General features: G+C 46.3%; 1 protein-coding gene across 7 annotated transcripts in view; it reads right to left on the bottom strand.

Annotated features, from left to right (window-relative positions):
* NR2C1 (nuclear receptor subfamily 2 group C member 1) overlaps positions 1-22,987 on the bottom strand; it is a 92,180-nt gene extending 69,193 nt beyond the window's left edge. For 2 of the 7 annotated variants that reach the window (XM_090042892.1, XM_090042894.1), the window contains exons 1-2: positions 22,768-22,978; positions 14,398-14,455 (exon numbers count right to left, since the gene is read on the bottom strand). The gene's annotated coding sequence lies outside the window, so the exon portion shown is untranslated. Of the gene's footprint in view, positions 1-14,397; positions 14,456-22,374; positions 22,695-22,767 lie in introns of those variants that run through there. The other 5 variants (XM_090042893.1, XM_090042895.1, XR_016441828.1 and 2 more) reach the window with 4 other exon arrangements.
* Between the last annotated feature and the right edge of the window lie 1,144 nt (positions 22,988-24,131).

Raw genomic sequence — 24,131 nt, 5'->3', positions numbered from 1 at the left:
ACACAGGCTAGAGCCAAGGTTGCCTGTTACAGTGGTGCATAGCAGGGCAGGAGTGCTGGGAAGCCCTGCTCCCCTTCCAGCTGTACATGCCACATGAACAGCATACCCTGCTCCCAGATGTGCTTATCACATAAGTGAAGCCAGGCTGCTTGTGCAGGGTGGGTGGAGGGAGGGGGTGGCCTGCAAGGTATGTGCAGCTCAGAGTCAGGGCAGGGGGCATGCTGCCCTCATGTGGGGAGGGAAGAAGGGGAGGGGGGTGCAAAAAGGAAGGAGAATAACTGGACAGCCCATACAGCATACTTTGAGAAAAAGAGGAAGACAGGCAGCCTGTGCTGCGCAGGGCACCCACACAGCATGTGGCTCCCAGGTTTGTGGTGTGTGCACAGCTTATGCCTGCTGCCTGGAAGTTGGACAGCCCTGCTCTGGAGGATAAATGTGGAGGGGAGGTGTGTGCATGCATGAATGCAACTGATTACTTTTATCTCCAGCTTAACAACTATTTGATAGGAGTGAACTGATGGAGATTTTCTTGGGCAATACCAATAGCTGATTATTCAAGAGGGATATATCAATCCAATAGCCGATTTACAGGAGCACAGCTGGGTAGTGTACAGAGCAGCCCCCTGCAGGCAAGTGTAGGGAGAGGAAGAGGTGGCGGGGGTGCAGATAGAGGCCCCCACAGTAAGGAAGGCAGTGGGGTGGGGACTGGAGCTGGGGGCACTGCCTACCCAGGGTGGTGAATAGGACCCCAGAGCTGGAATGGGGAACAGGATGGAGATGCAGGTGGGTCATCCAGGGATCAGCGTTCTGGTGCTTAAAAATGGTGGTGGGTGCACTTGAACTAAAGTTCATCAAGTGAGCTTTAGTTAAAGCACCACCTCTATCATTCTGAAGTGTGGGGACACTTTTAGGAGCAAAGTGAGGGCAGAGGCAGGCTGCCTGCTGCAGGCTTGGGGTTCCCCACCCTGTTGCCTTTGCTTCAGTAGCTGTATGCTGGCTGCACCACATCCCCTGGCTGCCCAGCAGTGGGAGGCACAACTTGCTGCCCCCACTGACAACGGATGGGCAGGGGATGCACGGCCAGTCCACAGATCCCAGGGCAAAGGTAGCCGGGCAGAAAGCCCCAAGCCCACAGTGAGCAGCCTGCCTCTGCCTCAAACAGAAATCTGGTGAGAGCACATGACCACCTGCCTCTCCCAGGGGTGTGCAATGACAGGGAGCCACCTTCTTCCACACCCACTCCCCTGCACCTCCTGGACAAGCCATCCACAGCTGTCCCACTCCCTGCCTGGGGTCCCATTCACTGCCCTGGCTGGGCAGTGCCCCTCGCCACAGCCCCTGCCCCACGCCATCCCTCACTGCAGAATCTGTACCACCCACACTTCTTCCCCTCCACAGACTTACCCACAGGGTGCTGCTCTCCATACTGGCTGGCTGTGCTCCTGAGCACATGTATGTATGTGGCTGTGCACATGCATATGGTGTCCAGGGGCTCCAGCCAGAACACATTTTATTTATCAATACAGTATCAGCTACACTGGCCAAAAAGGCTGATAACTGATTATTTTAATTTCCCTTTTATCAATGCTGATCCGATATGGCACTGAGATGTAGATGTACTTCTACTATTTAATCATTATTTGAGCCTTGCAGATTCCGTAATTGTGAGTGATATGGATACGGAATAGTTTTAAATATGCAAACATTTATTACTGTTGGGTAAGGCCAAAACACATTTTGAGCAGACGCTTCTTACTTATTCCAAATGGGTTGTGATATGAAATGTGGACAAGTGTTCCTTAAACCTATAAAATGAGATTTTTTGGGACCTAACCTGATGACAAATGCAGGACAGGATGGATGGATGGATGGATAACTACAGTTAATTGTTTCAGGTCACTACTTCAAAAACATTACATCTAAATAAAAAATGAAAAAGATGAACTGTGTTCCTGACAACTATAAAAGCAGGTGTAGACAAGGAGCTCATAATTATATTCATCTACACACAAAAGTTTGGTTCAAATTTGTGAATTCAGCTTTATGCTAGTAAAAAATTCTACAACAGCCTACAGAGTAGCATTACAGATTCATTGTAATTACAGTACATTTGCTTATAGTATAATTTGCCACTGTGGTTAATTTGATAGTCTTTTAACTTCCTGACAATTATTAATTCCTGATAATGGGTCACTAATGGATAATTTACCATTTTTTGTATTCCCCTTGGACCTTAACCACAATTTACTGCATTAACTTTCATAGCACTCTACTACACAAAAAGTTTGTTTTCTCGATGCGATTACTAAACCTAATTGCCTATAAGACAAAAGAAGTGCAGCAGAATAAAGGGCTCCTGGGATATGGGTTTTCCATTTCCCACAGAAAAAACAAAGTAAACCGCAGAGGCAAACACAGATTTCTTGTTCTGCCAGGCAAACCCGTGGATTTTGCAGTTTTGCAATGAGCTCCCTGCAGGCTGGCAGAGTTCCAGCCTACAGGAAGCTGAGAGGGACCGGGAGGAAGGCAGTGAGACGGGGCACCACATGCATGTACATGCACATAGCCTGAGGCAGCCTGCAGAGCAGCTCCAGCAGGTAAGTGGGGAGAGGAGATGGGGATTGAGGCCACTGTAGTAGGGAAGGGAGGGAGCTGGGCAGGTCTGGGCTACCGCCCAGCTGGGTGGTGTTTGGGGCCCAGGGCCACAGTCCATGGCTACAAGACCCTGGTGGGAAGCAGGACAGGGCCATGGGTGGCTCGTCTAGGGGAGGGCTGGCTCCGCGCTCCTGTGCACACTTCTGAGGGGTAGGGGGGGACCAGCACCCCCCAGATCTGTATGCAAGGCAGGCACAGGCTGCAGGATCGTGCAGTGAGAGCAGCAGCATGGGGTTGCACCCCCCAAAGCAGCAGCATGCTTAGATAATGACCACCTGCCTCTCCCAGGGGTGTGCAATAACAGGGAGCCACATGCATGCGGAGCTTGCAGTGACAAGCAGCTTCTCCACGCGGCCCCACTCTTCCCTGCCATGCCGAGTTGTGCCCGCTGGGTTACAGAGGCCCTGAATGAGGGAAACAGAGTAGGAGCCTGAGCCTCCCCCACGTACAGATCTGGGGGTCACGGGTCCCCCTGCCTGAGCCCACAGCAGGTGGTAGTGGGGGCAAGGGGCTGCAGGCTGAGGTCCATAGACCTGGCAGGGCTGGGGGAGCAGGGGCACCAGCAAAGCTGTGAGGGTTATGGGGGGGCAGGGAGGGAGTGAGAGGCATGAGCAGGGCTGGAAGGGCTATGGGGTGGCCTTTAATTTTAATAATGGATTTTGAGTTTTTTTTATTAGAAAATTTGTGATTTCTTTTTTAATAAGGGAAAAACATCCCTGGTGATAACACTTCTCCACTCCTAGTTCACAGCCATCCTCCATCCCTCCAGACAGATTTTTTGCATTTATATGGAGTCTTCTCTCTGGTATTTAGCTCAGCCTGTGTCTGCCTCTTAGACTTGAGGAAGGACATTTGATGCCCAAAAGCTTGTCCAACAGCTCTTGCACCTAGACAGTTGGCCCAATACACAACATATAAAAAAAAAAATCCTTGCCTTCCATACATTTCCCAGACCATCATGGCTACAACAACACTCCAACATTACTATACCCATGAGTTTCCATAAATGTAAATTTAAATTATAGATTTGACAGCATGGCTAAAGGAAAACCAGAATAATTTAAATAAAAAGCCATTTCACATGCTTGGTTAATGATATTACTTTCTTTCACTCTTCTTTAAATTACTATCCTTTCCTGCTGCTGTACCAACTTTCTTTCTTAAGTCTCTTCAAATATTTCACATTGTAGTTCTCACCTTAAAAGTCTCGTTCTAATTTTTTATTCCATTTCTCCTCCTGGTCACAATAGTCTTCCCAGTTCTAACAACCTTCTTCTGTTAGTTTTGTCAGCTTAGCTCCTTTTTTCATATCAATAGGGCACTTGACAAGAAAGATTTCTTCAATTACCTCCTTTCACAAGAAAGATTTCTTCAATGCTAATACAGCTGCATAAAGAATCGAGGTGTATTAGTGGTTTTATGGTCACTCAGGGTGGAATAGGATTGTGTTTAACAACTTACCTAGAGCCTGCATTACTACTACTTATGCTTGACAAACTATGTCTTGCATTCAAAAACCTAACTTTATCCCAACTATATAGTTGGTGTAATAAAAGATACCACCCTAAAAAATCCTTGCCTTCTGCGTAAGAACCACTTAAGCATCTTATAGGTGGAACAGAATCTAAAGCTACAAAAGCTGAAAATTGAGTCATCAACTCCGCTTGGCTAGTGGCATTTGACTCTGTTACAGCCAGGAGAGAGGAACTGAGGGACTGTCTTGTACTGTTAACTTGAGGTATAATTTCAGTTCTCCCCAATCTGACACTGGTCCACAGATAAAAAACAAAAAAACACTAACTCAAATTAAGCAGCGCTTTAAATTCAAACAGGTTGATTCATTAGAGGGAATGGGGTTAGATCATCTATCCAACCCCCTGCCTGAGACCAGATCATTCCTGTCTGAACCATCCTATACAAACCCATAAATTAACTTCTTAGTAAAACCAGTCAACCCTGACAAAAAAAACTGACAAGCCATAACACCCTAATCTGCCACAGGTAAAGCAAGAGGACCATGGCAACTAATGTCTTGCTTCTCTAAAAGGTTAATACACATTCAAGAGACCACAGGTAGAAGCCATGCCCTCACTACAAAAGCCTCATGGTCCATAGCAATCTGATCATCAAGTAAAACTCCTTCCTGATGCAAATATGATGACTGGTCTGACCCTGAGCAGAGGGACAAGACTCTCTAGGCAAGAATCTCTAGCTTTAAGTACCAGCACGAGCACTGGCACACCCCAGTCAAAATCCCTAACTTTGGCTGCCACCAATACTCAGTGCCTTGGAGGAAGGCTTAAAGCCTCCCTGTTGTCCATTCCCCCCCGCCCCCATGTAGTATCGGGGGGGGGGGGTGTGAAATTCCCTCTCAGACCCATGAGGCAACCAGCAAAGCCCAGAAGCATGAAAAATACCCATAGTCAGGGTTACCGTATTTCCAGTTCCAAAAAAAGATGACAGCTGTTGCAGGGAGCAGGAGGGAAGGCAAGTGCCCATCAGTCCAGACTCTCAGCCCCCTGGCGCTGCCAGTGCCCATCACTCCCAAACCCAGTTCCCCACCCCCCCGGGCAATGCTGGTGCCCCTCACTCCCAACCCACAGCCCCCCATCCCTGCTGGTGCCCCTCAATCCCAACTTGCAGCCCCCTAGTGCTACCAGTGCCATGCACTCCAAACCCACAGCCCCCTGCTCCCCACAGCCTTGCCAGAGGGGGCCCCCAGCTGCCCCCATCCTGACTGGGCTGGAGCATGGCAACTGCAGCTCATGCAGACAGCAGTGGAGCGAGTCTGGCCCTGGCGCAGGCTGGAGGGAGGAGGGGAGTCCTGTGGCCAGAGATGACCCAAGCAGGGTGTGGGGTGACAAGCAGCTGGAGGCAGCGAATTCAGCCGGGGGAAGAGGTGCCAAGCAGCCGGATCTGAAGCCCATGGGTGGCAGTGCAGAGTCACCGCGGCTGCACCACCCAGCTCCGTGGGCCCCCCACAAAGCATGGGGCCCAGGCTGCTCATCCCGATTTGTGCCCCCAAATGGCAGCCCTGCCTGCAGCACTCCCTGCCCTAGGCTGGGGCTCCCATACTGTGCCAGGAAGCCTGACCACAACTCCCACCCTCCCCAACCCCTGGGCAGCATCTCCCAGCTGCCCCGCCTCTGTGAGCATGGGCACTGACCCCAGTGCCACCAGCCCAGCCACGCAGCTCCCTGGCCCCCTTGCCCTGCCAGAGGGGCAGACACTTCCCCCAACCCCTGCCACACCCTCAGTACTTAGACACCATACCCCCGTGCTGGCAGGCATCTGCCCCCACCCCAGACAACAGTTCCCAAACCCTTGCCCTCCAATCCTCAACCCCATAGATTTACCTGCAGCCAGCTGCTGGGGCTGCTCCCACCACCATGCCTGGCTGCATGCTGGCCATGAGACTGTGCATGTGCAGATGCAGGTGGTGCCTCTTGCCTACAAATCGCCCCAAGCAGCTCCTTGCAAGCTGGAACGCTACCGGCCGGCAAGGGGAAACCCCTGGTTTCCTCCTTCATAGAGAAAATTTCCATTTTCCCACAGCAAATGGAAAACCCAGATCCCTGGTAAACAAGGATGCCTCCAAGGCAAACCAGGAAATGCATTTCCACCAGCAAAATCCCAGAGATTTGTTCATGTTTCAAAAAACTACCTGGAGAGCGATCCAAGGACCCAAAAAGACGACATGTCAAGGAAAACATGGATGTATGTTAATGCTACTCAGAGTATCACATAGACATATTTGCACCTAAATAATCTCCAATCCAACCTCATCTTTGAACACTGCCAGTGATGGAGAGTCCACAACTTTCCTAGGCAGCCTTTTGTTGCCTCACTGTTGTAACAAGGAAGAAGTTTAGAGTCTGGACCTACTTTGCTGCAACTTCAAGCCACTGCTCTGCATCTTACTCTCTGCATCAAAAGAGAAAATGTGTTCTCTCTCTTCTTTATGGCAGGCCTTCAAGTATTTGAAGACTGCTATCATGTACCCTCTTGAAAGCACCTTTTCCACAAACTGAACATGCTTAGTCCCTTCAGCCTCTTGTAGGACTTGCTTTCCAAGCCCTTTATCAGCTTTGTTGCCCACCTCTGGACCCTCTCTAACTTCTCCATGTCCTTTTTACAATGTGGAGCCCAAAACCACATGCAGTATTAGATGGGGCCTAAGCAATGCCAAGCGGAGAGGGACTATCACCTCCCACAACTTACCTACTGCATCTTCATCACACTGTATCCATATTGAGTCTGTTTTCTACCAAAACTCCTAGATCCTTCTCCACTGTGTCACCCATTTTGTAGTTGTATTTTTTGCTCATTCTTCCTGAGGCGCAGCCACTTTGCATCTGTTGAGACCCCTCTGAATTGCATTCCCATCTTACAACACGTTTGCAATTTTCCCAGTTTCACATCATCTACAAACTTTCTCAGGAAGCTTTCTATGCCAGCATCCAAATAATTACAAACACATTGAACAAAACTGGGTCCAGGACAGACCTGTGTATGACTTCATTAGAATCCTCCTGCCATTTTGAAGCTTGCTGTTGCATGAACTAATAACATAATGGAAATACACTAGCTCCAGTTCCAGTTCTTGTCAGCTGCTACTTTAACCAATCATACTGCTGGTCAAATTACTGTATGGCTGCAATGCAGTTCCTTTTGGGGTACTTTTGCAATATTTACGGTTACAACTAAAGGTCTACTTACATCACAGTTTCACAGTTTTTACAGAAACCACAAAAAAAAAAGGTAATTTTTCATGTGATCACTGTGAAAAATGTTTCTTGTGATTTTGTGAGACGTTGCCTGAAAAGAAAAAGCTTACCAGAATACAAAGAAAGCATGTCAATCCCTGCAGCCATACAGCATGTGGTTTGAGGGAGAGCTACTGAGAGGCTGAGCCAGTAACGTAGACTCAGAGGTACCAGTCAGGAAGGCGAAAGACTTTTGGCGCATCTTTTAAGAAACCAGATGCAATGCTGCGGCAATGCTGTAGTCTGAAGATGAGTGAAAAGAAATCCAAGAAAGCTAAATACATTTTAATTCAGGATCATGTAAGGCAGTTCCCCTGTAGGAACCTTGTATGCAGTTGGTGGTAAATTGTTTTGTTCATTGTGCAACGTGACTCTGGATGTTTTGAGGAAAAATAGCACTGCTTGGCACTTCAGGTTTGAATCGGATATAAAGTGAAAGGTTACTGTAGAGGCTGAAGGTCAGAACAAGAAAAAAGCGAGTATGTTCTCAACCTTTAAAAGAACCACTGAAAGCAGTTTGATAAGAAGAGAGGCTACATTTGTGCTACTGAAAGAATTAACAGCTGGCAACATTCTTCTGGAGAAAATTGATAGGACAAAATTAAGGGACTACTTGAACAAACACGTGCCAAATGCTGGCAGTTTCCCACATGCATACAAGTTTTGCCTGGGTTACCTACCAGGAGTAATTGCTTCACATGTTCAGTCTACAAAATCTGCATTGGCAGAATATGAATCAATCTTGATTCTAGAAGACAAAGCAACAGATGCCCAAAACAGCTGGACAAACCACAACCTGCCTGTTTTTCCAACTGAGCTGGTTTACCTTGTGTCTGTCAATTATTCCATCATGGCAAAAGCTATAGAGAAAGAAGGCTGTTGTCAACTACAGGTTAGAATTTAACAAGATCTCAGCATTTCTGTCTTATAATGCAACGTATGTACGCAAAACTTTTTGATGTGCTCCAGAGAATGATGCCTAATGCAATTCAAGTCACCTGCAATGCACACATCCTTTTTCTAGTAAGTGACATCTGGTGCACAAGTTTTCATGAGGTGCATAGCCTGGTTTCCTCTTCTAAAAAGGCATTCAAACATTGTCCAGGCTGTAAACTTTGATGCAGGGAGTACATCACCAATCAAAGCGGGGATCTACATGTGACTGTGTCACTTCAACCGGAGCTAGTGCTTACAAGGTGGAATCTGTGGTTTAACATAGTCTGTTACCACACAAAAAATAAGAAGTACTCCCAGCAATGTGTGCAAGGAGCTTGAAATCACATCTGGTACACAGTGCATGCTTAAGCTATGTGATCTTTTAAGACAGGATGACATTGAAGATCAAGTTTTGTGGCTAAAAATGTGATCCAGTTCACGGAGCTTCTAATGCGGTTTGAAGGCTGGCAAGCTGTGATCCACCAATAAAGCACACCATAAACTGATAGATTTGATAAACTGACTGAAAACATGGCATCACAGCAACTTTCAAACTGTCAACACAAAAACCAGCAGAGACAAGGACTGTTACAGGCAATAGCTGCAGAAGTTGAATCAGTACTACAAGTACAATCAAGTCACTACCACTGCAGTTTAAACAGTTGGCTGCCTCCTTTTTTAATGCTGTTTGCTTTTCTTACCTCAATCGGGTGCCTTTTCTGAGTTTTGATACTCAGCTACTGGAATCAATCCCTGAATGGCAGAAAGAATATGACAAGTAACATGCTGCTTACATAAACTTTGTCGAAGAGTGCCAGATGCCTTTGACTGACTGCATTTTGGGAGTCTGTTTCTCATTGGTTTCCATCTCTCTACAGCTTGGCAAAATGCTGCCTCACCATTCCAACCAATTCAGTGGATGCAGAACATGCAATTTCTGTGTATGGACAAGTGTTCATGTTGCAGTGACAGAGGATCTCAGTGGCAACTGCCAAAAGACGCTGCATGCTAGCATTTAACAACTAACATGAATAGTTTCAAATCAAGGTTAGCACTATTTAGTATCACTAAACTTTTTGTAGAACACCAATAATTAATTATGATATTAGATACAATTCATATGGTATACAAATTTATATTTGTAATATATTACCAGTTAGATTCAAATATAACACTTAGATTTACAATAATGCAATAATGTATTTGATATTTCCAGACTGCTATTTAATTATGCCACAGTTTTTGCCTCAGCCAATCAGCAGCAAAGGGTGGAGCCACAGAGCCCCTCAGCCAATCAGCAAAGGGGGCTCCACTGCAAAAATAAGGCAAAATTCGCTCAGTGTGCCACAAGCAGCCCACAAAAATCCCTTTGTCCTGCCATGATTTAGGTAGGTCCTTAGTCATAATCAATCAGAGATCACAATCAACCAGTTCATCCACCCTTCCATGGGTACATTTTTAGTCAACACAAAAGCCATCCACACTATTTTTCATAATCAAATCAGCAGACTACCCATCTCTCCTTTCAGACCTGTCCCTTATAAGCAGGAATAGAGAATTGCAGGACTATTGCTGGAAGAATTCCTGTTCTTGAGGCCTGTGCACATGGGCATGTTCCAACTATATTGCAGAGAGGGGCAGGCTAGGAGGCAAGCAGTGTCAAGGTAGATTTCATAAATAGAAATTCAAAATTGCCAGTACTGGGTTAGACATTCACTAAAAAGTTGAGCTCAAGGATTCACAAAACAGATCAGATCTGCAACCTTTTAAACAGAGGCAAGCTGAATTAAGGGAGCTTGGTCAGAAAGTGAACTACTCTTTCTGACCTAACTGCTGCTGCCACCAAAGTTCACCCTTCCTTTGCTGCATGCTGCCAACAATTCAGCTCACTGATAATGTCCCAGCTCTGTAGGTCAGATAACATTGCTTGGTGGGTTAGACCTGGCCTGTGGACTACAGGTTGTCAAGCCCTCGTATAAAAGGTCAGTAGGCATGGACTTTAGGATGAACATGACTTAATATAAGCATGTTTTACTCAACAGAAATCTGAGTGCACTGTCTCGAGTTAACTGCAGTAAAGAATCTTGCTCCCATACGCTGTGACCTTTGGTGAAAGATGCAAGCAGATTTCATCAGTAACCTCTCACCCAGTCAAGCAGCACTGTGATGAAACACGCTGCTGCATAGCTCTGCCTGGATTACCTCCTGCACCAAAAGAAGTATAACCACATTTTCATGGTGCCACTCCTGAGCTTCTTAGCTCACCCACAGAACTAAGGCAGCTTATGGTCCAGGAGGCAGTGTTCACACAGCAGCATGCATGTTTCAGCCAGGCACCGTCTGGTTCAAGTGCAGCCCCAGCAGGACATGTTCTGAACTCAGGCATGTAGGGAACATTCTTATGGTATATCAAGTCTAGGCAAAGGCAAATATTTACAAAGGCAACAAGTATTAAAAAGAAAGAATATTTTAAAGAGCCTGTAAGAGCCGTTGGCAAGCTGACATTGTAGCTCAGCCTAATCTGGTTAAAATGATAGAAGTTACCGCAGTTATGTGTATTAGGGCACCTGCTATTAGGCCTGGATTGCTGTTACTACCAACAGGAAATTTCAGGTGATAACATGCTACTGCAAGCAAGACTTCTGATTGCAAGTTTCTTAGGGCAGGAATTCAGTATCATGATAGCATTATTCTCAGGACTGTATAACAGTCAGGAAAAATAATAAAAATGTATCAGCCCTTTCACTGGGGCAATTAATACCAGTCAACAAATATTACGATACTCCAAAGTGATGGAAACTATTTTATAGAGAATGATAACAAGAGTCTGAGCCAAAGCTTACGTTTAGATACCTGGCAGGGGGGTGGGGTTTCATATACTACTACAGGGGCAGGTAATTATTTCAGGCGGAGGACCGCTTACCCAGTTTTGGCAAGTTGTTGAGGGCCGCATGGGTAGCCCCACCCCTTGACAGGTGCCCCACCCCCTGGTCACCATCTTGGGACCAATGTCCTAGGGTCTGCAAAGCAGCCCCTCACCCCTCCCCATGGCCGGTGCTTCCTGCTGCAGCTACTTGCAGCCTGCATGTGGCTGCCCTGAACAGGCACAGGCAGCTCCATGCGGGCTGAGTGGCTGCAGTACAGGGCGCCAGCCAAGGAGCAGGTGAGGGGCTGCTTTTCCCATGCTTAGCACCAGCTTGTAACCCAGGCCCTGCATGGGATCTGTGACGCAGCCCCAACGGGCGAGCCCAGTGGCAGCAGCTACAGTCCCTCTGCTTGCTGTGCTGGGGGCAAGCCCAAGGGCGGCGGTGGCAGCCTCACCGCAGCCCACCACAGCGCAAGCTCTGGGTGGACAGCAGCAGCAAATACTGCCTGGCGCAGCAAGTGGTGGGGCTGCAGCTGCTGCCACTGCAGCGCGGCCCCGATGGGCGAGCCCAGAGCAGGCGCAGGGCCAGATTACAAGCTGGTGCTGAGTGCAAGGGAAAAACAGCTTCTCGCCTGCCCTGTGGCCGGCAACCTATGCTGCAGCCACTCACAGCCCACATGGGGCTGCTTGTGCCTACTCAGGACAGCCCCACACAGGCTGCAAGCGGCTGCAGCAGGGAGCTCTGGCCACAGGGCAGGCTAGAGTCTGCTTTTCCCCGTGCTCTGCACCAGCTCCTTCCCTCCCCTCCCCTTTAACCTGAGGTTCCCGCACCAGGGCAGCCACATGGTTCCAGGCCAAAAGCTCCAGCTGGGGGGGCAGGACCAGGCAGGCCCTGCTGTTGCAGGAACTCACCAAGGACTCCCCTGGGTCCTACTGCCTTTGGTTCCTGTCATTTTTGACAGGAACCAAGAACAGAAATTTTAATTTTCAAAATTTTTTTAGGGGCCCCATGGTCCAGATAGAATGGCTTCATGGGCTGGATCCGACCCACGGGCCATATTTTGCCTACCCCTGTACTAGAATATGACAGCTTGCTGCCTGTTTATACATGGCTTTTATTGAAAAAGCTCACTGAGATTTGAAAAAAAAGGAAAAGGCATGGAAAAGCTTCTCGAAGCCATCACTGGAAAATAAAGTACATTGTTGTTTTAGTTTAGTCTCACGCCTAAACACTCAGGAGGTGCCTTTTTGGTAAAGCTTTAAAACTTTGTTTTCACTGTGGCTGTGATATACCTTCTCAGAAGCCTGGAAAGCCAGTCTTCTAATGTTTCATGTTTTATCAAATGCAGACATACTTCTCCACTCCTCCCTCCTAGCCATTTATCTTATAACTTGAAACACCTTTTCCTGTTGATGTAACCTCTAAATAAAAGTAAAAGGTGAACTGCTGAACAAAACTGTGTTTGTGACCCCTCTTTAAGCTACCTGCTGAATTAGAACAAAGGTCTGAATGATTTTCCTTTTCTCTAATGAGGTTTTTTTAATATATATTCAAAAACCGCTGGAACTTAAAAATAGGAAGCAGTCTGTGACTTTGTGCTTTCCTGAGTGAACCCAAGAAGCTGAAAGCTTTCTTGGCCTCAACTGAGTGGGGGACCTAGCAAAGAGCTTCTCTCTCAACTGCCTGTTAGATGTCTGAGTGAACAGATACCAAAGATTTAAGTAAGTCCACTCTATATGGACGCTATCCGAGGATAAACTTATGTTCTACATAAGAAGTTCCCCTGATGCACCTGATCTGTTGCAACATTACACCTTTGAACTTTTACCAAAAAAAAATCTTTACCCCAAAACTGAGCCAAGACAGTTTTAAGCTATTGTAAGTCCAAGAGAGGGATGTGGCTTAATCAAACAAAATAATTTGTAAACCTGACTTGACTTAGGCTTAATCCACAAAGTTACCCCAGTCAAACCAGGGACATAATCTTGTTCTGATTTTATTTAAACCAATAAAACTTCTTTGTGTAGAGACAAACTCTCAACTGTGGAAGTTTAAGTCCTCCCTTGTAGCCAGTGCTTCAACCCTATCGATTCTCTTACCACTCAGAAAAAAAAAAAAAAAAAAAAATGAGGCTTCTACATTAAAAATTAAAATTCTTGTCTAAGAAATACAATTACAACAAGTGCTATGGGGAAGAAGTTTTGTTTATTTTGTTTTTAAACAGGACCAATCAACAGGACCAATCTATTTTCACCTTCTTTCTGACATGGTCATCTTAGCAATTTGTGCATAAGCAACAAGAATATCAAAAGGTGTTGCCTGTCTTACAGAAATGGGGGCTGTTTTGTGAATTCACCAATGAGTGAATTTTAAGTTAAAAAATTACCCCCAGATTAAAAATTAAAATAATTTCAAAATGTATAATACTTATGTACACAGATTTCCAAATGTAACTCAAAAATCAGAGCTAGGCTTGAAAATCTGTTCTTAAAAAGAATGTGTCAATAGTTTAAGTTGAACTATAGACTACTAGTTTGATTTACCCAAAAAAAAAAAAAATCCTACTACCTGTAAAGTTCTTATTGACTTCAATGGACTTGTGGATTCCTAAAGACTTTGAAGTGGATAGATGCTGAATTCAGTTATATTCCAAACTATGCTTTTGTTTGAGCAAAATTTTGTATGTTGTTAGAATAGAATTACTCACTAAACAGACTGCTTCTAGTACATAAAGCATTATATAAAAGATACTTTACAAATACCTACACAGAAAACACTTTCCAATCTAGCATACAATGAATTTAAACAGTTTAATTATACTGATGCAATTCTCTTTGTATACACTATTTTTCAGAGTAAGCGGGGGTTTTTAGTTTAGTTTATGTGACTTGGAAAAGGGATTAAGAACTGAAGAAAGCTACTCTTATCTGGAAACAAGATCATCTACATGAACAGTACAACGGCACAGCTATGTTTCAGAAAGATTAAGCTTTACCATATCACGGCCAATTTACTCGCCTGAATGTGTTTTAATTCAAGCATATTAATTTTACACCTTTAGTTGATTCACCTTACCTCCCCATTTAGAAAAGTCCAACATATATGTGCACATGTATGTGGAGGGCGACGTAGCTGGGATTTATATAACAAGCTTTATGTTCATTTTTGCTTACCTATGGTATATACGTTATAACTTCACATCAGGGATCCATAATCACTCTCTGAAGACCCCTGCAGTTAAATAAACAAAAAGGAGACACTTTCAGTTGCACTGCCTAAAAAACAAAACAAAAAATTAACACAAGTTTAAAAAACTTTAAACCAAAACATTATGATTGTGCCTCTATAACTTCTTATTCCTGAATTAATCTGAACCATATTATTTTATTTCAACAATTTTTTCAACATGACATCCTCAACTAAAATAATTTTTTTTACCTGAGGTGTCTTCTGAAAGCACTTAATATAATAGCTGACATGAGAGAGAAAGGGCCACTCTAAAGAACATTACTTTCCTCACATGTACTACTAGGCTACATACGGTATGGTATTAGAAGAGAAAATAATGTACTACTCCAGGCATCAGCCAAGATAACCCAAAAGAAGACTGATCTTGGAAGCCCTCCAGTTGCTGAGCTCCTAGTTTTTCCACCTTCACATGAACGATTGATTGAAGCAAACAGAAGCAAGTCAGCCAGATCCCTGTGATAACATATGCACTGGTTTCCTTAGACATCATAAGAATTAGAAATGCTTTTCAACCATAAAGCTTTGCTACTCTACCATGTGCATAGCAATCCAAATCCCTGTATATCATACCTTACATACGTATTTTCTAGACTGGTAATAAAAAATTGGATTATTTTAAAATCGACGATGGTTTTTTATGACAATGACAGCTCCCCACCGCTCCTCCTAGCACTCAGTAAACTTTGTAGGCTGTGGGCCAGTGACACAGTTCAGGTCACAGAAAGGAGCTCCATTCTACAGTGGTGTGGGAAAACTGCTGAAGGCCTCTACTGCTAAAGCCCCACATCCACAAGACAGATCAAATGGCTCTGTGGGATAGATCCAGTCTACAGGTCACAGGTTGCTGACCCCTGGCACAGGTCAAAATATTACATGGCTAATACCAGTCAATGGCTTCTAAATTTCTTTTTTAACTATATCTGTCAGAAAGGAATAGGTAAGATCTGAAAACATAAGCTGCATCTGAGGAGTGCGAATGCAGCATTTTAATTAAGTTAATTAGAATACAGCATTTTACAAACTAAGCTTAGTTTTCTGAATTCTATTTAAAATATCTTAGACTGAATATAAATCACATGGTGGAATAACTACCTCTTGAAATGCTGTTACCATAAAAAATGCTATTCTCTGATGCAATCCTGTCCTGGTCACAGTTATTCCAAATACTGCTACAGAGATCCCTTTCCTACTCTAGTACTTTTGGCCCCATCAACACTTTTTCATTCTACTGCCTTCCTCTTTCACTGGAGCATCAAGCAACTTGCTTTGACATTCAAGGCCTTTCTTCATCAGTCCCTTCTCATTCACTACCAACACACTGACTACCAACCTTCAAGTAGCTACTGATGCTGCCTTCCATCTGAATTTTCAAACAAGGTCAAACAAGTTCCACATAAATATCTCCAAACCTAATGTGCTATCCTCCTTCAAATTTCACTTCAAACGCTCCTTCGCTCTGAAATCTATAGAAGAGTTGACAAAGGCTTAGGCTAGTGTTGCTCAGCCTCCTGTTTGCAGGCTAAATCCAATCCATGGAGCCAGGTTATCTGACCTGTGGGACTTTGTACAGGTCTAGAAAATTTAGTGGAAGAGGACGGGTGGCAGTGTTAACTGCTGCAGCTTCCAGTCACCACATTTCCTGACCTGTGAGGACCCTGAAGACCAGATGACATGGCTTCTGCCCTCTGAGCATCAACCTCACACTGGATCCAGCTTGTGGATTGGCTCCACACTACTCATCTGGCACATGGGACAGGAAGGCTGAGCACCACTAGTTTAGATTGCTGGCCACCACACTGACCAAGTCTATCCTCACTACTTCCCTTCTCCAACTGCTTGTAACCATTTGCCGTCTCTTGTCTCTGACTGCAGTCTCTGGAGCAGTGTTCACGTTTTTGTTCTGTGCCTCCATTTGGGGTGGACGGCAGGAGGGCTGTGCTGCCTCAGGTCCTATTCCCACTGTCTACCCTGAGGTGCACATGCACCCACTAGTATGGAGCCGATGCCAGAGCCTGGAGCAGCTGTTTGCAGCTTCCCGGCTCCAGCCAGCCCAGGCTCTGGTAGATGCTGCCAACCAGAGAGGCCAGGCTACTCACAGCAAGGCTTACAGCTGAGCCCACCTGATGCCCACCCGCCCCACACCAGGATGAGGTTGGTATTGCCCCTTGCCAGGAACACCGCACATTTCCAGGCTTAGCTGTGCGGGGTGGGTGGTTAGGCTGATGGGCAGGCTCCAGGCTGGGGCCTTGGCCAGCTGTGCTGCAGCCTGGGGCCTGGCTCCCCGGGGAAGCACAGGGGCTCTGGTGGGACCAGGGCATTGTTGGGTCAGACCTTGTCCAGTGGCCCAGGAGCCTGGCGCTGTGCACCTGCGCAACTGGTTCTGTGAGTTTGTCTGCCTCCGTCTGGTTCTGCGTGTCTGTGTGCACACACATATCTGGTTCTGGATGTGTGTGCATGTGTCTGTTCTGGGTATGTTTTGGTTCTCTGTGTTTGTGCACATGGTTCTCTGTGTGCATGTGTCTGGTTCTCTCTCTGATCTCCTTTTTCCTCTCTCTTCCGCTCTCTCTCGCTCCTGTTTCTCTTAGTCTCTTTTTGTCTCTCTCACTCTCTCATTGCAACATGCTCAAACAAAAGGAATACACAAAAAAAGGTAACACTTATAATTATTAATTATTATTAATATACAGTGCATCCTGCCATGTAATCCTCCCCCCGTTTTGTTTTTCTGGCATGCCGGCACTCCGGCATTTTCCAAGGTAGACATTGCGATTTCTTCAGCACTCCAGCCAAAAAACGTTGGCTACCCATGGGTTAGATATTTGTCTAAACCAATTTAAAAAACAAACAAACAAAAAAAATCAAGCTGCTTGTCTTGGTTCTTTTCAAACTTTGGAAAATGTAAAATCTGAAACGAAATTCTAAGAAGTTAAAGAACAATTTCTTAAGCAGCCTTGAAATAGTATTTAAAATACAAGGATTGTTTAAGACTGAACTGTAACAAAAGGAAAAATCTGCAGTTAAAAGAGGAATAAAAGCACAGCAAAACCAAAACCAAACAAAAACAAGTCCTCAGTGTATGCTCCAAGGCAAGGGGTGCTAAATTCCTGGCCAGGCTTCTACCTAGTGAGGCTGTCTGCATGCAGCTCCAATCCTGTGGCCATCTGCAGACCAGACAGCAAACCCATGGCAAGTTGAAGCTCAGGTAAGGATTTTCCCACTGGAGATGGGAGGAGTGCAGGGAGGAAGAAACCCACAGTTCCTGGCTCATCTGGGCTTCCTGGGCCAGGGCCAGGGCCTGGTAGAGGCACGGATGCCACTAAATGCAATGCTGCACTGTGTTCCCCCACACAGCTTTGGTTTCTGCCACATGGGCACAGCTGGAGCAGCTCCTGCCCAACCCCAAGTCCCCAGCACACGACCAGGTCGGGCAGGACTTATGCCAGCTGCATAAACCACATGGCCTGAAGCAGAAACCAGTGCAGCACTGGCCCAGCACTGAGTGCTGGGAACTCAGGGTGGGGGAAGGGAAGAAACAAAGGTTAGGTTTCCCTAACCTTTGTCCCACTCACCTTTCCGCCCTTAGATCAGAGGTGGGTGATTATTTGGGCTAGAGGGCCACTTAGGGAGTCTTGGTGAGCTGTTGTGGACTAGGGGACAGAAGGTGCTGACCTAGCCCATGACAGCTCACCAAAAACTCCCCAAGTGGTCCTCTGGCCCAAATAATTGCCAAGTCCCAATTTGGAGGATGGGACTAAGCACATGCTTAGCAAATCTGCAGACAATACCAAACTTCGTGAAGTAACAGATACTCCAGAGGGTATGGCTAGGATCCACAATGATCCAGATAGACTGCAGAAATGGTCTGCAATCAATCAAATGATTTTCAACAAAGAACAAATGCAAAGTCTTCTATTTAGGATAGAATAATTGCATGCACAAATACAGACAGGGGAATAACTGGCAAAGGTTCAGGATTGCAAAGTAAGACCTGGGGGCTACATAAGCTGAATACGAGCCAACAATGCACTCATTACAAAAAAAGCCCCAAAACCCACTGCACTGCATTAACAGGAATATCACTTGTAAATCAGGGGAAGTGATTCTTCCGCTATATTCAGCACTGGCGAGGGCTCACCTGGAGTTTTGCATCCAGTTTTGGGCCCCACACTTCAGGAAGGATCTGAACAGCTTGGAAAAGGTTCCCACATAACAATAAAAATCATTAGGGCCCTTGGAGGCAAGACTTAAAAGGAAAGGCTAAAAGAACTAGGGTTATTTGGTCTGGGAAAGAGAAAACTGAGGCAGGAGGGATATGATAACAGCCTTCAAATACCTGAAGCCCAATTATAGAGGACAGAGATGGTTTTTTTTCCCCATGGCCTCAAGCTTCAGATGGGGAAATTTAGGTCAGAGATTAGGAAGAACTGTCTATGACAGCGGTCAGACATTGGGACAGGCTACCTAGGTAAGTTGCTGTATCTTCATCCTTGGAAGCTTTCAAGAGTAGGCTAGACAGACACTTGGCAGGATGGTCTAGTCACACCCAGAAACCATGAAATAATAGCATTAAAGATTCTGAAGGAAGAAAACAAGAAGAGAATAAAGACAGTGGTGCTAAACAACTTAAAGAAACTGGTGGGCAGGATCTTACAAGTCTAAGGAGAAAAGGAGTCCAGGAGAGTTGGTTGTACCTTAAAGAGGCTATATTAACCAGGATAAACACAGGCTATTGCGATGCAAAGATAAACTAGAAAGTGAAGCAAGAGACTGGCCTGGATAAATACTGAACTTTTCAATGAAGTTGAAACTAAAATAGAAATATTTGAAAAAGTAAAAACTTGACCATATAATTAGGGATAAATAAAAAGCATCAGTATGCGGGGTGAAGAATCAGGTAGGCCACGACATAAGATGCAATTGGCAAGTCAACAACAAAAACACCATTCAATAGATATTTTAGAAGAAGACGACCAAGAAAAGTGTAGGTCCCTGAACAAATCAGGAGATGATTTAATAATGAATGATGCAGAGAAGGCTGAAGTATTTAATACCTTTTTTACTTCAGTCTTCATGAATCAGGTCAGCTACCAGGTGACAAACACAGCTAACAGCAAGGAAGAAAATAAGGTAAGTGCCTGTCATAGGGAAATAATAAGTTAAATTAAATCAAGAAGCTGAGTGTTTTAGAGTCTGCAAGGCCAAACACGATACAACCCAGAGTACTAAAGGAACTGGCAGAAATCATTTCAGCCACTGGCTTTTCTCTTTGAAAACTCACTGAGGATGGATGCTTGGATAACTGAAGAAGTGGGGACAGATACATCACCCTTTAAAAAAAAAAAAGAATAAGGATACAAGAGATTATAGACTAGTAATCTAACTTTGATATCCAGAATGATTTTTGAGCATGTTTTTAAAGAACTTTTAATGAACTTGTTTCTAGGCACCTAGAAGAAAACAAGGGCAATCAGGAACAGCCAACATGGATTTGTCAACTCAACCAACCTCATTTCCTTCTATAAAAGGCAACAGATTTTGTAGACAGTTGGAGGGGGAAGGGATAGAAAGAGTAGTATACATCATACTGTATATGTTTTTACCATCTATAATGTTCCCTGACCCTGAGGAAGGGCATGTGTGCCTAAAAGCTTGCAGAAAAAGATAATTTTTTTTCCAATTTCTTAGTTGGTCTAATAAAAGGTATTGCTGAACCTAGAATTCCAGAGTTTTGCATTTATTTTAGAGTAAGGCTTTTAATACTGTTGTCTCCCTATGACACTCTTTAGTGAACTGAAAAAGTACAGTCTAGATAAAAATATTGTAAAGTGGAATATGACTGTCTGCTCAAGAAGTAATCATCAATGGCTCAATGACACATTAGGAGGGGGGTATTGAATGGGGGCCTCCAGGGGTATATCCCGAGTCCAGTACTGCTCAGTATTTTCACTAATGACTTGAACAATAGGACTGCATGCACAGTCAGCAGATTTTCAAATGACATCAGATGGATGGAGCTGCATATGCTTAAAGATAGTATTTGGATGAGGAGTCAGAATGACCTTAAAGAACTAGAAAAATGGTCTAAAATAATTCAATTAAATTTAGTAAGGACACACACAAAGAGAGGAAGGTTAGATTGCCATCTATCATGATTTTTGCCCTCTTGAATATTATGGATGCATTTGGATATGGTGACATGTCATTTTAAGATGACAAAGTACAGGGAAAAAATACCTACTCCTTTCAGACAGGAAATATACTGCCTTCTGAAAAGCCATTTAGAAGCACAAGGATGTTACAGAAAGGAGGGAGGATGGGGGGGAAGAGGGGAATGTTAATTTGGTTACCGTAGGACAAAAAAGCCTTACAAAAATGAAACACAGGACACCAGAATAGCAACAGTCTCTTTTTGCACTGCAGTATTTACATATTGCAGCTCTTAAATTTATGTTAAGATTAACATAAGATTTGACACTCTTCCCATGACAAAAAAAAATTAACTCTCCATCTTCTAAGAAACAGCAACAAGAGCAATGCCAGTACATACAATACCATGTCCCCACCTGCCTTTAATGATATAACCACTACCACTTGCAGACTTGAGTTTGAACAAGGTTTTGAATGAAGTGTACTGCATTTGAAAACCTATTCAAGTTTATCCTAACCATACAGGGGACCTAATAAGTGTCACCCATGAACAAAAATATGTAGTTAGCCACATAAGCTGAAGCCAAGTAGAAGGCAGGGTAGATTTGTACCTTACAGAGCAGTGGCTCTTAACCTTTTTAGATTCAAGTTCCCCTTCCATAATGTTTCTGAACTGAGTACCACCCTATTTACAAAAAGAGAAAAAAAAAACCCAAAACTTATTTATTACAGAGTTTATTCTCCTTCCAGAGGAGCCAGTCATTAAGTTAGGGGACTGGGCCCGAGCTTATTTTTTCACACTTCTTTATACCCTTCAAAGGATCTCCCACCACCCTGGTTGAGAACCACTGTTACAGATTAACAAAAATAGGACACACACACACACACTCTCGTTCATGTAAGTGAGATTCAGCTCATGAAAGCTTGTACTACATATATGAAGTAAGCTTCAGCTCATGAAAACTTGTGCCATACACATGCATATGAAACCTACTTTGGTTAGTCTGCAAGGTGCACATCTACCCTGCCCTCCAATAAAAGGCATGACCCACAAAAAATCCTTACCTTTATTTCCTGAACCATCATGACTAACAACAACAATCCAATACCACCAGCAAATTAATTGGCTTATCAAGAATCCTAGCTACCAGTGCCCTGTAAAACCAAAACCAACTTCAGCAAGTTTATTTCTGCAAAGATCCTTTCTCCTCTCAAGCTCAGCCTCACTTGCTTCAAGGCTGAGAAATACTTCTGCACGTGAGCTCAGCTCAGCAAAGCTCGCGCTCCTCAGCTCCCACTAGTTGGTTTGTAACAAGAGCTTTTTTTTTTCTGCACCGATCCTGGAAGCACTGTTATACCAGGTCAATGCATGGAGTGGATGGAGCACACTCCGGTTCCAGCACCCAATACCAAAAAGAATCTGCTCAATATAAACCTCCTGTGGAGGACATATCAGCAGGCCAAAAGCCCCACATGAGCGGAATGCAGGGAGAGGCTGCGGGGCCAAGAGCTGTTAACCTTTGGAGGTGCCTGGCCTCTAGAAAACTCACAGAATCCTACAACAGGAGGGATCCCACCAGGGCACTTAAACCAACCCTCGTCTCCAGGTAGGACCAGCCCTAAATGCATCATCCCAGCCAAACCTGTGTCTAGCCAGATGCTAAAAGCCTCCAAGAATGGAGGCCACACCACCTCTCTGGGTCTCCTGTTCTAGTGCTTCACCACCCCCCGGGGGAGAAAGTTCTTCCAAATACCTGACCCAACTCCCCCTGGCCGCCACCCAGGCAGACGAGAGGCTCCCGACGCTGTCACTGCACCCGCAGCGCAGGACGAGCCGGGCCGCCCATCCGGACCGAGCGCTCGGGCACCGCCTGCCCCCGGGGCAGTCTGGGGCCTGTCTTGCAGGCGTCTCCCGTGCTCCGGCCGGGCCGAGCTACGGGGAGGAGCCGGCTCCAGCTCCTGGGGCAGCCGGGGTCTGGCCCCACTCCCACCACACCGGAGCCGCATAGGCCAAGCCCCGCGCGGGCAGGCCCCGGCCGGCCGGACACAAAGCGGGGCCGGGGCCGGGCCTCTCGCCCCCCGCGTCACACACAAAATGGCGGCTGCGGGGGAAAGGGGACAGATAAGGGCGGCGGCGAGCGCCTCACCTGAGCCCCGGCAGTAGCGGCAGCGGCTTCTGCAGGTTTATTTGGCGGCGGCGGCAGCTCCGGGAGGTCAGAGTTCGTGACCCCACCCCACCCCACCGGCGCATGCGCGGAGCGAACCCACGGCGCCGCCCTGTACTCGGAGCCAGAGGAGACAAGAACAGCGCCAGGCCCGCGGGGGGTGGGGCGGAACGCGCAGCTACTTGCAGGAAGGGGCGGAGCCTGAGACGGGCCGAGCGTGTGCAGCCGAGGGGCGGGGCCCAGCGGTCTCCCCGCCCCTGCGCCTGGCTCCGCCCACTTCTGCGTCGCTGTCACGTGCGAGGTGAGTGGTGCTGCCGCGGCCAGTGGGCGGGGCGAGAGCATGAGCTCACGTCAGGTCCCCGCTCTAGTCCGCCCGGGGCTAGCACTAGCCCCGTCCCTCTGGGACTGCTCCGTATCCCCCGGACGCAGAAGAGGAGGCAGCCTTCAAATAGAAATCCCATTCCAGCGCTTTATTAAAATATAAAAGGAGCTTCATTTCCGACACGAGCGGCTGCGGGGAGGGGAACGACAAATGGCCACAAAGCAGCGTGTTCAGATAAACCCGTCCGCGCTGCGGAGGCGCCCTCGCAGCACTTCCTGGTTCCAGACTCATGCCGGGTAGCTACTTACTGCAGCCGAGCCCGGCAGTCCCGCCCCCCGCTTTTGGCATTGGTCACAGTCTTGGGACCAGAAGCCCCGCCCCAACCCCTGGTCTCTGCCACCATAAGTCCTCCCCTTACGCCGGAAGTACTCCGTTTAGGAAGGAGCGTTGCTGTCCTGAAACTCGGGGGGTGGGGAAAGATTATACACTAAAAACAAAAATCAAACATCCACAATAACATAATTTTCTTTTTAAAAAATATTTTTGTCCTGATGTGTGAGGTTGTGTCGTATATACAGGTGATTGCTTAATAGCTCAACATTAAGCCTTACTCGTGTTGTGGGGATGTGTGTGGGGGATAGATGTGGGTGGGTATGGGGGGGGTTGTGGGGTGTGGACTGGGAGGGTGGCTGGGGGGCGTGTACCAGTGTGTGTGGGGGGGTGCACGTGTAGCTGTGAGCAGGGCTCCCCACCAGAGGCATGTGGAGGGCGGGGGGAGTGGTGGGATGTGTATGGGAGCCCACCTGCATGTGCCCCCCGAGCTGGTCTGCATCTGCCCCACAACAGCCCAGAGCCCATATGCCATGTGGCACCTCCCTGCCACTACCAGCAGCACCAACCCCAGCCCTGTCCTGCACCCTCTCTGGACTGACTCTGGCAGGAGTGGACCAGCTGGAACCCATGCCACAGCCAGCAGTAGCTTCCTCCACGTGCTGCTGCAGCTGGTGGACCCAGCTCCACAGTA

Source organism: Crocodylus siamensis, chromosome 4 (assembly GCF_052110815.1).
Source record: "Crocodylus siamensis isolate JL-2025a chromosome 4, ASM5211081v1, whole genome shotgun sequence".
Taxonomy (NCBI): domain Eukaryota; kingdom Metazoa; phylum Chordata; order Crocodylia; family Crocodylidae; genus Crocodylus; species Crocodylus siamensis.
The sequence above is the reverse complement of the archived record's forward strand: the minus strand, read 5'-3'. Positions and strand labels throughout refer to the sequence as shown.